Source organism: Mytilus trossulus, chromosome 13, assembly GCF_036588685.1.
Source record: "Mytilus trossulus isolate FHL-02 chromosome 13, PNRI_Mtr1.1.1.hap1, whole genome shotgun sequence".
Lineage (NCBI taxonomy): Eukaryota > Metazoa > Mollusca > Bivalvia > Mytilida > Mytilidae > Mytilus > Mytilus trossulus.
In genome coordinates this window covers 6,908,733-6,922,445 of record NC_086385.1, presented here as the reverse complement: position 1 = coordinate 6,922,445, position 13,713 = coordinate 6,908,733, and the positions used below count along the sequence as shown (strand labels likewise).

Below are 13,713 nucleotides of genomic sequence, written 5' to 3'. Positions count from 1 at the left end.
CCGCATTTAGTGCCTATTGCAAGTCAGGACCCTCTTGCCTTTGTTTTCTTTTTTTTTGTAACACGTAATATAAACGTGATAACACAAAGGACATTTATGTGAAGCATCCATTTAGAAAAATGAATATTGTCTTTGTTGTTCTTGGTCATCTCTATTTGAAGATGCTTCTCTGGTTCTTTATCTTAAAAGTAGGGTAAAAGTGAGTTAAAAATCAATATATTGTCTTGTAGGTTATAACTGATTATCACCTACTTCATATGCATGTTTAATGTACCTGTTATTATCCTGAATATGTGTGTAATATTTGCAACTGGATGTTAAGCATACATCAAAATGTAACTATTTATTACAATATATTTTAATCCAAATCTTATTTCAATTTGAAAGGAATTCGATTTCGAAAATGTACCACAAATTATGCATAATTAATTCTGCTGAAGATTCGGTGATGCAGACCACAGCTTGTTCTGGTTTGTGAACTAATTTATACAGAGATGATGGATGCAAAATGTAACAGCGCTATAAAATATCTAAGTAAATGAAAACCAAAAACTGAAAAAAATATATATATTTAATCAACAAAGTACAACTTTTGTCATGATATGCCAAATGTAAATAGAAATGGAGCTTTCAATGACTTCAAATTACCCGTATTACCCGGATGGTTGGAAAGCTAGTCTTTTCTTGGTTGAATTGAATATCAGTCCTCTGAGGATTCAAAATAAGAATCTAAAACGAGTTCTATAAAATATATAAGTTTCTCACAGAAGGTAACCAAACATTTTGCGACGATGCAAATATTTAACTTAAGAATATAAAAAAACTATCTTTAACTAATGAATTCAAATACCAAAAGCTATGCAATTTAATAGATATATACTTAATAAACTTCTTGCAAATTATTAAATGAAGAAATATGAAATTTATAGTTTAATCACGGGAAATAACAATGAAATGATAATCCTAACGGCCACATTACAATGCTCATTCTTAAAGAATTATGTCCCTTGTAAGTTTATCATGATTTAAAAATAATCAACCTATGACTAAAAAACTTAAAATTCAATTATATTCATATTTTAGAATATTTTAAACAGTTCACATTTGAAAATTACTGAAATAACAACAAATAATAATTGAATGTTCTATCTCTAAAGTGCATTTTTTCAAAAGTCTAAGAATAATATTGACATGAAAATACATTGGTATATTAGTAGTCTGATCATCTTAGTTGGACTTATACAGGATTGGTAACGCTCATATTCAATATATGAAAAACGATCCTAAGATTTAATTGACTGGATAAAGCCACTCGAGGTTTAATTTTTGGTTCAGTCTAGGTGGCAGAGTTGTCGATAGCTCTGGACACAGTACAAGCAATATTGTCTCGATATCCTGGAAAAAGAAACTTTTGTTTACTCTAACGAATTTGTAGATTTAACAATGTTGTTGTGATATTTAGTGTATGTATGAATATATTGTAATGTGTGTTTTCAGCCATACATCACCTTTCACTTCTGAGTCGTTGAATGGATCTGTCGTAGATTTGTCACTTGCAAAGACGTATTTACCCTAAATCCTAATAGTATGAGTACTAAATGTATATACATAGGGGCACATGAAAAGTATTTTTTTTATTGTGTTTGAGCCATACTTTGAACGACAATGGTTTACTTTTTACACATTGTGACTTGGCTCTCACACCACTTCTTCTTATTTCTGTGTAACTTGTATATGAATTTGCGAGTATCTACTTTTGCGGAAATAAACTTGAAAATAAAAACACCGCTGTAAAAAGTATAGAGTTCTTGATATTATAAAATAGGATTAAATTACTTGTTTGTGCTCATAATGACAAAAAAAAATCACAAAAAGAAGAATCATTGGTAACTCGTATCTACCCTGATGACATTAGATAATAATCTTACAAAATGCAAGAATAGTTGGTAATTTGGTGCAATACATAAAATTGAGAAAGCTGTCAGTTGCTATTAAAATCCAAGCTGATTTTAAAAAGTCACAGACATGTTCAAAAGGTATTATCTGAATTAATTTGTCTGAATGAACTTCTTTTGTATTCTGAATGACTGAACCTTACAGAAATAAACCAAACTACCAATTGAAAGAACTTGGCAAAATTTTGAAAACTCAATATATAAATGCGCTTAGTTAGAACAAAACCAGTGTAGACCAGGAAAGACTATATTTGAAGGTCACGTCTGATCATGTCCTCGAGGCAATATTCGAAACAGGCTGAGCATTTGTGGAGAAACATACAGATTATACCAATATAACCTACTACACAATCAGACTTATTAAATAAATTACAAACCATGGTCAGCTATAGTTGATACGAAAATAAGGAGATGTGGTATAATTGCAAATAAGACAACTTTCCACCAAAGTTTAAATAACGTGGATGACAGCAATTGTAACTTAATGTATGGACTTCAACAATATGAAACCCATACCGTATGGTAGGTACTACTTAAATTATGTTCTGTCTTTTCAATTAATGTCAGTACAAAATACGGCGTTTCCAGATTCTGGGAACTTAGAAATTAATATAACAATTCTTAAAGTGTATGTATTGATGTATGCACACATGTAAAGCATACTACTTACAGTGTTAGATAAAAATACAGTTATAATTATCGTGTTTCTGTTTTGTCGATTTCACCCAGGCATACTGCATTCGTAATCTGCATTTTCTGTTCATTGAAAACTACAATATATTTAAACACATAAGATTGCTAAAATAAAAGATGTTTACTTTTTTTTTTCTTCGTTTCATTGTTAACTTATATGCAATTTATTTTCGAAAAAACGAATGTTTACTGCATCAATTTAGATTGGTTATTTAATATGCATGACAAGATCATATCTTATATGATCATGAATTATGTAATCATTACTTTTAAGTGATGTAGTTACATGAAGAACTAATTTCCAGGATGCAATAATAGATTTGATAAAGATTTTTGAAAATAAAAAAAAAATGGAAAAAATAATTATCCTTTTTTAATAAATAGACAGAAATCATACTCACAATTTTCTGTGACTGGACTTAAGGTGGTACCCAACACGTTAACTATAATTAATTTGGCTCGTTTAATTTTCTTAAAATTTTGACAAAGTATTTACTTTGACCCTTTTACAAAAATATTAAAATTCAAAAAATTTTAACCAACCGTTTTATCAGAAAAATTACACTTGTTATATAGCAGTTTGACAAACACTTATTTTGATCATCGAAAAGCTTAATATTCCCTTAACAACACAACGTAATTAAAACGTTTAGAAGATTTTACAGAGTTACATGTATCTCTCTGTAGTGTTAGGTATCACCTTAAAATTGTATTTTCCATACCTACCTTAACTAAAACCATATCTTTAAACACAGATAAACTTTCAAAATTAAAAGCAATGCGAACATTAATGTAATACATTTACATGATTTACATATACTGTAAATTCAGAAATTATTGCGATCAATTATTATTGCGATTTTGTCTCTTTAGACTTTAAATTATTGCAATAATAACGACAAACACAGCAATAATTTCTGCATTTACAGTATTGAAAATAAGTATTTTCTAAATTTTCTAAATGTGAATGAATCTTTAAACAAATATCCATTATTTAACGTCTAACTATGTAATTTTGTGTATATACAAAACGATTGTGACATTTATGAACGGCAAAACTGACGAGGGAATAATACAGTTTCAAACATGTTATAAATATACAACTTTTCAGGGATGCTATTTTAATATTAATTTGATATTATAAAGAACTGCTAATTCCAATAATAGGTATCATGCGAAGACAAACTTGAATCTTCAATTGAATTTTCTGGATTAGTTGTAATTGAAGCAAATTAAATTATATATGTCAAAGCATTATCTAGATGTTGATTATACTCATATGCTAGGAAGCGGTAACATCAAGCAGTTCCAACATTCTCAGAAAATAGAAAGTTACATATGTATATAAGTGTGTTCACACAACACTATTAACACGTTAGACAAATCAAATAATGAAGTATGTAAAGACAACTGCTTGTTTGCATTATAAAAATCCTCAAAATTAAAAACTTATATCTTAATCTACAATGTATCTAATCATGTTTTTATATAAAAATCGTTCTATTGCAGATGATATTACATATGAAATCAACTGTAAAATATATGTTTAAAGTATTTCGGAGCAAATAGTACGTACCAATTATATAATTAAATAGCAATCCATTGCGTTAAAAACACATTCAAGTGTTAAAAGAAAAGAAAATGCTGAATAACATACTAACTTGTTTCACTGTAAATAAATACACCATAAATTTGTTCTTTGTCTGTGTATGTGATATTCGCTGTAACTGTTGATGATACTGTGACCTTTAGTATTTGATTGCCATTTGAACAGTATATTATGTTATGATATGCATGTATGTCTCTATTTGTATTGGCAGTATTCGTCATGAAAACTTGTGATACGGCAGTTACTTTAACATCTGAAGACATCAAATCACCAGTTATATATTCCATCCAATAAATGTGTCCTTCATTAAAATCTGATATGAAAATTGTTTTATCAAAATTAATTTCAAGCATTCGCAAAAAAATGAACTTGTATCATTGTCTATGTTTATTAATTAAAGGTTACTAATTGTTATCTACATTTTTTAGTTGAAAGAATATATGTTGATCGTCCACAAGACAACGACTTTATTACATCTATTGGTGTGTGTATGTGTGTCACATGCTCTCATACATACTTATACCCTGAATTAAGCGATCATCTCAGAACATGAATCTATTATCACAAATATTGTTTTTTTTTATTTTGGTGTTTTAACAACGCCACGCCAAACACCACTTTTTGACTATTTCGTTGCGACCAGTTTTTTTATTGGTGGAAGAAGCCGGAGTGCCCGTAAAAACAACCGACCTTCGATAGGCAAATTGACAATCCTAGTCAATTAGGAATTAGGTCGAGTGCACCCGCACCAGCGGGGTTCGAACTCCCAACAGCAATGTTGATCGGCTAGTGATCACAGTAGTAACTCCTTAAACAACTCGGGCAAATTCGGCCCCTAATGATAAAAAGGACGATTTTAATTTTGAAATTATAAATGTCTCATACCTTATCAGCAATATATCATTTTAACCTAAATATGAGATACATATTTCCCAACTAATTCGGCATTCACACGAGGTTGCAGTTGCTCTTCAGACTTTGTGAGCAATAACTAGTATCTGAGCATAAGGATAATAACTCATGGTTATGTTAAAATACACCTCGTCCTTTATCGAAATTAACTTCAAGATACCAAGACTTGTTTATTATTATTCAGTATCAACATAAAAGATTATACGTTATGGTCTTGAAGTATAGATTCTAGACATTGACGTTGTTTGTCATCATAATTATGTGTTATATAGCTTTGTATACCAGTCTTTTTATATTTTTAACATACATCAACATGTAATTGCACCTATTGCATGTCACATATGTGTAACCTTTGTGTTTATTGTCTATTTGTAAAAGTAATATGAGAAAATAACTTTCAAATTGTAAGCATGTTTACTCATTAAAAACAATCACGTTTCGAACTTTATATTAAACAAAACTAGTTCTTTCCGGTGGTGGTATTTTTTGTAAAGCGTCTGCAAACGGCTTGGCACCGGTATCGTCAAGATAACTGTTTATCGCGTCTGCCAAGTGTATATGTTTTCACCATGTAAGCTGTTGATTTTAACCTTGATTAACAGAGAAACATTACCATTTGACTAATTTAAACACTTAACGTATCAAAGTGGTACATGTAGTAGTATTAGTAGAAAAAATAGGTGTTAAAAGTAATAATAGTGGAAGTCGCAGTAGTATTTAAATTATGATCATACCTATACTCAAACCAGATACTGTTTGTGTATGCACATCTGTAAAAGTCTGTTTTTCAGTCCCATTTATTCTTGCTCGCCGTATAACGTTGTGTGAGGTGTCAATTATACTGTAATATATCCATCTGTAATGTAAATGGTGAAATTACTTGGACATTTTCATGAAAGAGGAACATCTACATAAAGCAATTCTGACTTTTAAAAAATGCAAAACAAAAGATTTTTGATCCGAAATTTCTATCTATTAAGGCGGTATAAGACGTTTCACGGTACTTTTGTCATATTTTTTATTCCTATCAGGTTTTGTCTAATGCTTAGTCCGTTTCTGTGGGTGTTACATTTTGATTTTGTGTCGTTGTTCTCCTCTTGTAATTAATGCGTTTCCCTCAGTTTTAGTTTGTTACCCCAATTTTGTTTTTTGTCCATAGATTTGATAGCTTATATTAGGTAGTTTGCCAAAATTTAATCAGAATACTTATTTGTTTTCTTTTGATTGGGAGACCTAAAAAATAACAATGCAAAGGTAAGTTGAAAGTTCGAGTCAGCCAAAACTATACAAAATATCTCGAAATGGGGCGAAAGATACCCGAGGGACAATCGTTAAACTAACAAATCGAAAATAAACAGACAACGCCATGTCAAAAAAAATAAAAAGACAAACAGACAAATAATAGTACACAAGATAGAAAACTAAAGTCTAAGCAACAAGAACCCCATTAAAACCTGGGGGTGATCACAGGTGCTTCGGGGGGTTAGCAGATTCTGTTCCACATGTGGTACTCGCCGTGTTGCTCCTGTTATAACAAATCTGGTTAATAATAATACGAATGGAAATGGGACTGAATATTAAAATACGACTTTTTGATAAATATTCCTAAAGTAATGAACTAAGAGGAGTTCTTGCTTGGACACACACTCCATAATCTAGTATAATACAAGAGCATAAACCTGAAACACGGGGAGTCACTCTACTGTTTCCACACGGCACTAAAAACAAACTGTGTAAGAAATAAAATGTAGAATGGAAAGGGGGCATATGTCAACGCGACAACAACCCAACCATAGAGCAGACAACATCTGAAGGCCACCATTGGACTTCACTGTAGCAAGAAACTTCCGCACCCGGAAGCGTCCTTCAGCTGGCCCCTAAACACATATGTATACTAGTTCAGTGATAATGGACGTCATACTTAACTCCAAATTACACACAAAAAACTTAAATAAAAATTACTACACGACTAACAAAAGCCAGATGCTTCTGACTTGGGACAACCGCAATTTCTGCAGGGTTGAACATGTTTTTTCAGATATCAAGCCTCCCCTATACCTCTAGCCAATGTATGAAAAACAAACGCACAACAATACGCATAGTAAAACTCGGTTTGAGAGAAGTCTGAGTCAGTTGTCAGAATAAGATAAGATAAGATATGAAACTAAACAAAATAAACAAAACTGATTGAAAGCTGATAAAGTGTTTACGTATTTCTATAAAATCGGAATAGTTTAACTCGGTAGTTCATATTCGCGGACTGCAGTTATGACATAAAGAAAATATCATCTGTGAAACGGTTATGCCATAACACTCGACCATCTCCGTCTGTAGAATTAACATAGGGATAATTTCAACTTCACGATTTCGAACACTTGGTTTAATAGCTTCCTTGTGAGCATCAACACTCTGTTAAGGAAATGATGATATGATTACAAGCCCGGGGATATCGTATCTATTCGGAGATAAATACGTATGATTTGTTGAATATTGTTATATTAATCGAAAAGGAGCTCAATGACTTATGAGTAATTTAATCTTATTTTCTTTTTTAACTATTGCTCATCCAACATAAAGTATCAATTTTAATTTCGTGATATTTTTAATTTCACCTAAGTTCATTCTTAAGTGAATTCATCTACATTTTATTATATACAGAGAAGATAACATACGTGTAGAATCTGTTTGGCTTTTGATTTTGTCTTCCTGCTTTCCATTGGCTGATGGTTTAACCCTGGCGAATCGTTTTGAGCAGAACCTTTCTTTTAATATTAATCATTAAATCGTATTTCTCTAAAGTCGTAATAGAGATTTCCAATAAAATGACACACGCACGTAACTCGACGTACGGACGTAATGGGACGGGTTATTGCCAACCATAAATTTGATTGAATACGTCTCTCTAGTTTAAACAAAGTGTTCCAAGACTTTTAAAATCCCACACTTGAATGATCGTTCATATGTTGTTTTTTTTTTATTATGACGAAACATGATAGAAATAATGCATTTTGATTGATCACGTGGTTTTCCGGATTCTTGCTTTTATTTTACTGACATAAAATCATGTAACAAACGTTTCGTATACCTAGTATAAGTATCAAATTATCTTTGATTATTCAATATACTTTGCAGATGAACGCCCACTTATACGCTTTTCTGTCTTTCTTTATAGTGTACCAATCTTTTTATAACATTTGTTTCGGGGAAAATATTTAAAAGGATATTTTTCTGACAATTTCGAAAATATCGAAAGCAGATTTTTTCAGAATCTATCCTTAAAAAGGTTGAAAATTCATATTATTATCGCTTCCATTTACATTACAAACAAAAGTTGTTTTTTTTTCATTTATTACACAATGCATTGATAAAGAAATCCCGCTATATGTAAAAGTTTTTTTTTTGAGAATTAAGGTGCGTTCGATTATGGATTGTAATGTATTCTTTATCGGATATGCTATTGGAGTCCAAATACAAAAGACAATTTCAGGGAATATATTTAATATCTCTTGACGTGAACTAACTAGGAGAATTTTATCCATTTACTGTTAAAGAACTAAAATGGCCATGGGTGACTGAATTCATTTTAAAGGGGAAATAATCATTATATTAACGGAAATGTGTAAGGTAAGTAACATTGAACAACATAGCATAATAAGATTTTGTTATCGGATGCAAATCCAAGATGCATCATAAAATAGGAAGCTAGATACGGATATTTGTTTAAGTAACATACAAAGTGTAAATTGAAAACAACTGATCCGAACAAGGGGTCATAGCTGCGTTTTTTAAACGAACTTACTTTTGGTGAGCAAGGTTTTGAACAGACACGAAGCATTCCTACATTTTATGGAGTACTCTTCAACCCTATTTAATATAAACAAGACTTAATAAAGTTCTCCATGGTATTACATGTATCATCTATACATGCTGACAAAAGTAAAATTAATAAAGTAAGAAGACATAGTAGATCTTAAATTTAGTATCCCCTAATGTCATGAATGTGTAAAAAAAAAAAACATTTTAGAGGAGATCATACATATGATTTTGTCGATCAGGAACCTATCTTAATTCTAATACCGAATCAAATACTGAAAACTAGGCCTTTAAAAAGAAGTGTAATTGGAATCGTTTGATTAAATGCGCGCTAGAAATATATTTTAATGATAGAATTCCAACAATTCTGAATTTTCATAGGCAGTATGATTTTTCCATTGATTAAACACAGGTGAGACTTTAACTGCCAGGATTCAAATCATTTGCCTCACCAGAAATAAAATTCAAGTTACGCTACTGTCGACTTATTGACATTTGGCTGCTTAACGTCCAGTGGCAAATATTTTATGCACCATTAACGTGTAGAGAGCGAGACATTATATATAAAAGAGGCATCGGATTCAACTTCCGTATTTTGACCGGACGGGACTGTGTAAATGTTCATCCCGCACATCTAACGGTCTTCCAACATTGGCAATGGTTCAACTGCTAAACGGAACAAGAGCAACAGTGACCATAGTTCTATTCCGTTGATATCTTTGAGATATTAGTGTCGAGAAGATGCGACCAAGAGAGACAGTTATTAAACGCCAACTATTTTAGAAAAACATAATTTAAGAAGATTGACGTTATATTACACCTACCTGTGTACGGGCTCTTCCTAGAACCCATGCATCATATTAATTAAAGACAAGATATGTTATTAGAATTATCTGATTCAGTAAAGTGTAATCATAATTGTTCTATAGATGCGTCCTCATAAATTCATTTGTTAAAATTCTACGGAAAGGTGATACAGATTTATCAGTGATCTGATTTTTCTTTTGCCAAAGTAGCTTGAAATAATTATAGAATTATGCTAAAAAGAAAAAGAGACAAGTCGTATACACTTTTTACATTCCGGCGTGTTTGAACCTCTTTCCTTAATCTTATAACTTAAAAATGTGAATATGATCACTCTTCATATTTCATTATTTTCATTTGTTCGAACTTAATTTTGATTTCTCAGCTTTTATAATTCACAGTTTAAGAGATAAATATACGGGCCAATTGAAATGATTAAGGAATGATCGGTGTGTTTTATTACCGTTTACTGAACTAATTACTAGTTTTCCCTTTAATGTCGTTTTCTATGAAATGACTGCAAATTTAATAACAAAATATGTAAAAAAAAAAATAGTACATTGTGCTAGTTTTTTAAATAATATTTATTCCAACAAAGTGTGTGTATTCAACGAGTCAAAACTTCATACAGTTTATTGTCCCCTTCGCCAACCTTCACTGCATTAGGCCGAGATACGGTCAGATATGTCGGTTATGTCGAGTAATGTCATTTTATAGGAAATCTTTACTGAGTCACAGAGCATACGTGTTTTGTGTCAAAGTGCGAAACTACACAAAGATGCAAGCAGTATTCATAGTAAAATACAGGGCGGTTTGTACGTTTTTTTATCATTGTCAATATAAAAAATGTATCATTATGTACAAAAGAAAAGCAATGTTGAAAGCAATTTTTCGAAACACTATTTCCATTTTAACTATTATTAAATGAAATGCCACACATAGATGTAAAATGCATGTCTTTTGTGAGGATGACACAATTAATATAAAAAAGAAGATGGGATATTATTGCCAATGAGACAAATTCCCTTGTTTCTTTGTTGTAATTGTTTTTCAAGAAATAAACGCTATATTTTATGGCCAAGATATGTGTTAACAATGAAGCAGCATTTGTGTTTTTTTAAGTGTTCACCACATGTTTTACATGTTTTATGTTATTACGAGTAGAGAAAATATTACGGTCATTTCTTTACAATTTGATTCTAAATTCTATTGTAAACCGGTGAATTCATGAAAAACGTTGATGATGTCACGTTCACATGACAATATTATGCCTATGAGCTGATAAACAAACCAACGTCAGCCAATCAGAAGACGTGTTACATCCATAATTAAATTATTAAATTATAATTTTCTATATGTATGATATACCTGTTAATAATATCTAATGTTAAAGCAAACATCGGATAATCTTGTAATATTAACAATTGATTTGATCCATCCATGTTACACTGATAAAGCTTTCCTGTATATCGTTCTATCCAATACACATGGCTGTATAACGGGTCAATTGCTATACCAATAGGGTTATTTGCCATTGTCACATTTTCTATCTGGTACGTATAATTTGATGGATAACGAAATCTTAAAAAATAAAATCGCAAAACAAATTGTTATCAGAGTCGTTACTCGTTTATATATAAAGAGAAAGTCTAAAAGGGTACAACATCACCAAAAAAGTGTAAAATCATGATCAAATATTAAATATTTGGAATAACTTGTATTAGATAGGGGCGACATTTACCAGAGTGAGATTCATTAAAACTTATAAGTCGAAATAAACTGACTACGACAAGGTTAAAAAAGACAACATAAAAAGATAGCGACTAAGCTTCACGAACCCCTCTAAAACTGAGGGTGTTCATCAGCAGATTCTGCTCCACACGAGACACCCGTCGTTTTACTTATGTAAGTGATAAACCGGTAGCAAGTTTATTTGTGTAGGTCACATTCTTGAAAAGGGGACATGATTGCAGATATGAAATTATATACATATACGGTATTATCTGTGAATCAGATGTTCTGTAATGGTCAACCAAATCGTGATGACATCCGTACAATTAACATAATGAAGATTTCAACTTAACCATTTGGAACTAGTGGGTCAGTAGCTTCCGAGCATCACACCTCTCTCTAGCAAATCATCATATGATCATCTTTTAAGCCATGACGTTGTCAGTTTGTTTTCGATCTGCGATTTTGAATGTCCCTCTTGTATATCATGCTTGATTGGATAGATATCCAACATTAGTAAGATGTAAAATGTGGTTGAAGTATGGTAATCAAACTGAAATATTAATCGTAGTCGTTATATAAATTATAAGAATTTAATATGCTGATATTTTTTTTTACAGTATTGCTGTTTTTGAGGAGGACTATTTTTTTTTAATAATGACTTCTAAGAAAAATGTTCTTTATTGTTTGTATCCAAAACCTTTCTCGGGCAAGTCAGTCGGCCATTAACCAACCGTCGTTGCGGTACATGACAGTGATGATAAGGTTTTTGAGATCAAACTATAGGTGCCCAGGTTCTCTAAATTGGCGATTAACGGGGAGGTAGAGCTTGCGGATGTAGTCACTTCGATGCTCATTCGTGCGTCTGTTGAATGACTAGAAACGCTGGGCACGGTTTTTTGATTTTTTTTTATCCGGATTTTTTCTGTTGCTTTATTGACTATTATTACAGCTGTATCATCATTTAAAGGATGGAACTCATATATACATTTGTATGTACAATATTGTCACTTTAAGTTTCCTGATAGCAATGTAACTGTTTTTAAAAGCAAATTAATTTCATCTTTTGAGGCCTTCAAATAATTCACTATATTAAATATGTTATGTCGAAACCATAACTATCGTTTCTGAGGTTTTACAGCTTTTGGAATGTGTATGATACAGAACAAATATCTTGAACAACACGAATATAACATTTAGAATTGAAATTGGGAATGTTCCAAAGAGACAACAACCCGACTATAGAGCAGACAACAGCAGAAGGTCACCAACAGGTCTTCAATGCAACGAAATATTACCGCACCCGGAGGCGTCCTTCAGCTGGCCACTAAACACATATATACTAGTTCAGTGATAATGAACGCCATACTAAACTCCAAATTGTACACCAGAAAGTAAAAGTTAAAATAATAAAAGAATAACAAAGGCAAGAGGCTCCTGACTTCGGACAGGCGCAAAAGTGCGGCGGGGTTAAACATGTTTGTGAGATCTCAACCCTCCCCCTACACCTCTAGCCAATGCAGAAAAGTAAACGCATAACAATGCGCACATTACAATTCAGTTCAAGAGAAGTCCGAGTCTGATGTCAGAAGACCAACGAAAATAAACAAAATGACAATAATACATAAATAACATCAGACTACTAGCGGTTAACTGACATGCCAGCTCCAGACCTCAATTAAATGTATTGAAAAATTATGTTTTCATCATATGAATTTCAGGCACAATCCTCCCCGTGAGGGATTTAGTATCGTACCATCATAAAATATATGAGAAGAACATAACCCGTGTCATGCCAACAACTGGTTTATTAATAATAAATGTGTTTAGTTCCGATGCAAAGACCCTATAAGTGAATCAATATTAACGCCAAAATATGCAATCTTTAATGACCTGAAAACAGTATCGTAACTATATTCCTTCTTAATAAGTCTATTTAAAGGTTGTGTTAGCTTCTGAGGTGAATACTGACATTTGTGTGCCTTATAAAGAATATTTTCATAAAATATTGGATGTGAAATACCCGAACGTATAAGAAGTCTGCATGTTGAGCTATATTTCCGAATGATGTCCTTACACCGATGATAAAATTTAGTAAATGTTTTGACTAGTTTGTGATATCGGAAATCATGGTGTAATAACTTTTCAGTAATACATGAATTTCTCTCGTTAACATCTAAAACATTGTTACATACA

At 31.7% G+C, this 13,713-nt stretch overlaps 1 long non-coding RNA gene across 1 annotated transcript; it reads right to left on the bottom strand.

Moving 5' to 3' along the window:
- Window positions 1-1,165: 1,165 nt before the first annotated feature.
- On the bottom strand, window positions 1,166-4,388 carry LOC134695176 (uncharacterized). The gene is made up of 3 exons (XR_010102721.1): window positions 4,310-4,388; window positions 2,626-2,725; window positions 1,166-1,395 (listed from the first exon to the last, which is right to left on the bottom strand). It is a non-coding gene; the product is annotated as an uncharacterized LOC134695176 (long non-coding RNA).
- Between the last annotated feature and the right edge of the window lie 9,325 nt (window positions 4,389-13,713).